The following is a 5,279-nucleotide window of genomic DNA, read 5'->3' on the forward strand; positions in this document are numbered from 1 at the left end:
TGGCTCCTTGAAGTTGATCAAACAAATCGTCAATACGGGGTAAGGGATAACGATTTTTAATGGTAAGTTTGTTGAGTTCTCTATAGTCGATGCACATGCGAAACGATCCATCCTTCTTCTTGACGAACAAGACCGATGCTCCCCATGGTGAGAAGCTTGGTCGAATGAATCCCTTCTTGAGAAGTTCGTTAAGTTGACTGGAAAGTTCCTGCATTTTGGCCGGTGCCAGACGATAAGGAGATTTGGCTACTGGGGTAGCTTCTGGCACTAAGTCGATTCTGAACTCAACTTGGCGTTGCGGTGGTAAACTGGGAAGTTCTTCTAGGAATATGTCGGGGAAGTCGCGCACTTCGGGGATGTTCTGAATGTTTTTTGTTTCTTGACTTGTATCAATGACGTGTGCGAGGAATGCATGGTACTTCTTTCGCAAGCACTTCTGAGCTTGAATGCACGAAATGATGCGAAGGCTCATACTAGGTTTGTCACCATAGATAATTAAGGTTTTTTTGTTAGGAAGGTTAAGACGAACTGCTTTTTCAATGCACAAGATGTCGGCGCGAAGAAGACTCAACCAATCCATACCGATGATAACATCGAAACATTTAATTGGGACTGGCATGAGATCTATCTTGAAAGTATGGCCATCTAAAGTTAAGGTACAACCTACGTATATGCAGTTAGTACTCTCTGTTTTCCCGTTAGCCATTTCTACCGTGAATGAACTATCTAATTCACATGGTTTTTGTTTAAGCAGGTGTGCAAATTTGTGACTTACAAAACTTTTCTCTGCTCCACTATCGAAAAGTATGCAAGCATATGAGTTATCGAGGAGAAAAGTACCAATAACTATCGTAGGATCAGCTACCGCTTCCTCGTGGCCTAGGGCCATAACTCATCCTACTCCTCCAGCCATCCCCGCTTTAGAGCAGTTCCTCTTGTAGTGGCCCACCTCGCCACAACCGTAGCAAGTTTGGCCCATACCGGCGTTAGGAACCTGGGCGGCTTGAGCTGTTGGAGCCTGGCAGAAACAGGCTGTGTGCCCCTTCCTGTTGCAGTTGGTGCATTGCATCTCCCTGCAAGGTCTACGGTGGTGGAAGCTGCATTTGTTGCACTTCGGGAGAGATCCAGCATAAGTTTTTGCTGGTAAGGGGTTCGCAGGGACAACGGGAGTCACTGTGGCAGCATTGATTGCCACAAGTTGTTGTCTCTTGGAGGATCCTTGCGAAGCCCCCCTTTTCCTCTTAGACCACCCTTTCTTGTTGTTTTCGGGGTTGGACTTTTGGGGTACGGGTGTAGGGATTGTTGGGTTTTGAGGTTTCTGGTGATCGATGAGAGATTGTGCCAGTTCCTTGGCACTATCGAAGGTAATAGGCCTGGAAGCGATCACACTTGACTGGATCTGGGGCGACAGTCCCCAGATATATCTCTCTATCTTTTTGCTCTCAAGAGCAACCATATCAGGACATAAGTTTGCCAGATCACAGAACCTATTTGTGTAGATCGTGATGTCAGATCCAACCATTTGAAGACCCTAGAATTCCTGCTCGAGTTTCTGTACTTCACCTCGAGGGCAGTATTCTTTCATCAGCATGTCTTTCAACTTTTCCCAGCTGATGGAATACGCCACCACCAAAGTCAGATAGTTAACATGGCTGTTCCACCATGTTAGTGCTCTGTCAGAGAAGGTACAAGCTGCAAACTTGACCTTGTTGCCTTCCTGGCAAGCACAGATTTCAAAGACGGATTCCATCTTTTCAATCCATTGTCTCAACACCATAACACCCCCAGTTCCATTGAAGCTGCGGGGTTTGGCGTTCGTGAAGTCCTTGTAGCTGCATGCCCAAGGGTGTCAATGGCTTTCGCCGTGGTTCGAGGGAGGTGCACCTGTTCCTGATCCACTAGGGGCAGGAGCGTTGATTGCTGACACAGCAGTTGCAACTGCTGCTGTGAAAGCTGCCTGGAACATGTTGGCATCGAAAGGATTAGGTGGTTGAAGAGGTTCAGGTGGTGGTGGAGGTGGTGGTATCGGTGCGTCGTTGTTTGGGTTACGTCTTGTACTTCTGCGTGGTGGCATCTTTAACTATACGTTTAAAAGATGACGACATGGATAAGAATAATTGATTAATGAATGTGTCTCATGGACTAACTCCCCATAGCCCAACAACAGAAGGAATAGTATGACTAAATGAAGATAACAGTATTTGGATAATAATTTCCGTATGATTAGATATCTGTCAATAATACTGGAATTACAGATGTAACAAGTTCGGGAAAAAAATGGCCTAGAAGCAGGCCTTACATCAACCAAGATGGAAAATTTTGACAGAATTAAGACTAGATCAAGACCTAACATGTCTAAGATTTATAAAGATAGGAAATTAGACCAAAGTTTTACATAAACTAGGTTATATCCAAAAGATGAGTCGACGAGATTCTATCGGCGACGAGAACTGCTAACATGAGTTCTTGATCCCGATAGTAGACGTTCCATGTCCCTCATACGCCTGTCAGCTCTCACTTGCTGAGCTTGAAGTTCCCTAACTTCAGCTTGAGTTTCAGCAAGTTCCCTCTGCAAATTTGCATTGCGGACCAGAGTCCTTTCATGAGCAGACTCTAGTTGGCGAATGTGGACAGTGTTAACGCTAGAGTTGGCTTCAATCTCCACGACCCGGTCAATAGTTGCCTGACCTAGTATCGTGTTTCTGGAAATTCTACGAACCATGATGGGTAGGACCCTGTCAGCAGAACCTCCTTCAGTGAGGTTGTAGAAACTTCGGTCTCCATTGTAGGGAATGGGTTGACCTTGTTCCTGGCTCCATCTAGCCAAGTTAGTGGCCCACAGAGGCGTGGGTCCTTGAAACGCGGGACGGGGGTTCAGGTTTGGTTTTTGAGCAGCTGGGGGTAGGTTGTTGACTTCAGGCTCTAAGTCAGAACTATTGGAAAAACCCTCAGCATGGTGATCATCCAAAGGGATTGGGTGATCATCTTCTAGTTCTGCCTCTATCCAACCAGCATTGCCCTGGTTCGGGAAGTACGGATCACCGTGGTGAAATCCAACCATTTTAATCTACGCGAGAAAAGGGATATAAGAAATAGATAAATAGACGAATTGACTAAGATAATTACAGTAAGACCAAAAACCCCTATGGTATTTCTTTATGGTTGTGTTGGTAAGTTTTTAGACTTGTTGCCATATCACAACCATTATTGGGCATATGCTAATCACTCCTCGGACCAGCATAGTTGATCAGGCTATGCCATTCCCAAGACTGACCATATATCCCCACGCTTACTAGTGATATTCAACAATCGTAATACTTTTGTTCTTGTCGTTGTGACACTGATTTTAGTATGAATGCAGGCACGTATACTTACTTAAATATTTTATTATTTAAAAGTATAACTCTGAGACAGAGTGTTTTAATCCCCATGTATTTATAGTTAGTATATCTTTTATGGGTTGATATACTATATTCACTATAAACAATGCTCCGATACCAATCTATCACACCCCAAAACCACGTACGACGGAAACGTTCAGGGGTGGAGGACGTCATGTACAGTATCACAACAGTGTATAATAGTAAACAAACAACAACATCATCCATTGCATTATAAGTAAAGTTTTAATACATGTGTGTTCTTTCATTGTAATAAGACACCAAAAATATACAATCAAAATAAAAGACGAGACGTGTCTGCTACGTCTTCTCAAAACCTGGCCACCGTACCTGTCTACTGATGACCTGAGAATACAAGTTATTTTGAAAGAGAGTATTAGCTTTAAAGCTGGTGAATTCATAAGTATTTAAGTGTCATTGTCTTGCTTACTAAAAGTTGTTTTAAAAGTCATGTAAACCTTTAAATGAAAATGTTGATGTAAGTATGAAAAGCCCTAGAAAATCCCTTATTTTCTATCAGTTTGAGATGTAGTATTCTACCAAGACCCGAATGTTTTGTTTATGACAATGTAGTCTTCTACCAAGACCCAAATGTTTTGTTTATGACAATGTAGTCTTCTACCAAGACTCGAATGTTTTGTTTATGACAATGTAGTCTTCTACCAAGACCTGAATGTTTTGTAAGTAAAATGATAGTTTTTCCTTCAATTGTTTAGTACTAAGGTACTTAGGCTAACTCATCGTTTATGTGAAAGTATCACAAAATAAAGTAAACAGGAAAATGTAGTACTGTAAGTGTTGTCACTGGGTACTAGGACTAACACAACATCGCATTAAGCGAAATATGTAACCTAATGAACATCCGAAGATTGTCCAGAAAAAGTATTATTGTAAGTGTCATCGCTGGGTACTAGGAGCAACACAACATCGCAATAAGCGAAAGGTATAACCTTATGAATAATTGAAGATTGTCCACTTGTCCTCTGTAGCAGCAACAGGTGGGTGGAGGGGTTAGCCCCGGTTATCGATCTACCTAGTATAAGTAGTAACCTTAGACCTCCGTAGATGGTCATCGACCACTGGTGCTAATCAGTGGGGTTCGGAATGGTAAGTCTCGCCGAGATATCCCATTGAACCGGGATAGGAAAGATAATTTACACAGGAAGTACTAATAAATCATCCTCGTAGTTCTAAGTACAAGTATCCAGGTAAGTGAATACAGGATAATGCACCTATGTAAAAGTGTTCTTGTATGGTATTCATGTAAGTGTGTTCATGTAACAGGTAAGTATATGTAAACATATTCATGTATCAGGTAAGCATATGTATATGTAATTACGTATCAGGTAATGTACTAGTATAGACTCATGAATGAACTGACTCTTGTGTGATTCCTTGTAATAGGAATAATGTTTGATATCTTCAAATTATCCCTATGATAATTTACTGAATGGTAATTAGTTGTTCAAGTAGGTATATACACTCTTACTACTCAAGGGTGTGAGAAACTAAATGAAAGGTGTAAACTATAACATCAATACATATATAAGAATATAAGTGTATATGCATAGTTTAGTTCAAGAATGTAAAATGGTTTTGTAAGACATCTTATGGGGTTTGACCAATAATTAACAATGACTTGATGTCATTTTAATAAACATTTCAAAAGTAAAACATTTGATAACAAAGTATTTTTAAGATTTAAAACCATTTCATGCATCACATTTTGTAGTATGTGAAATCTGTTAAATGACAAACACAGTTATAAAATACATATCAATGATTTAATAACATGTTTGTTTCTACTTGTATTCCCCCCCCCCCCTTTAAAGCATTTAAAATCATTTAAAACATTGATTAGGGGTATGAACTCACCTG

Source organism: Lactuca sativa, chromosome 4 (genome assembly GCF_002870075.4).
Source record: "Lactuca sativa cultivar Salinas chromosome 4, Lsat_Salinas_v11, whole genome shotgun sequence".
NCBI classification, from domain to species: Eukaryota; Viridiplantae; Streptophyta; class Magnoliopsida; order Asterales; family Asteraceae; genus Lactuca; species Lactuca sativa.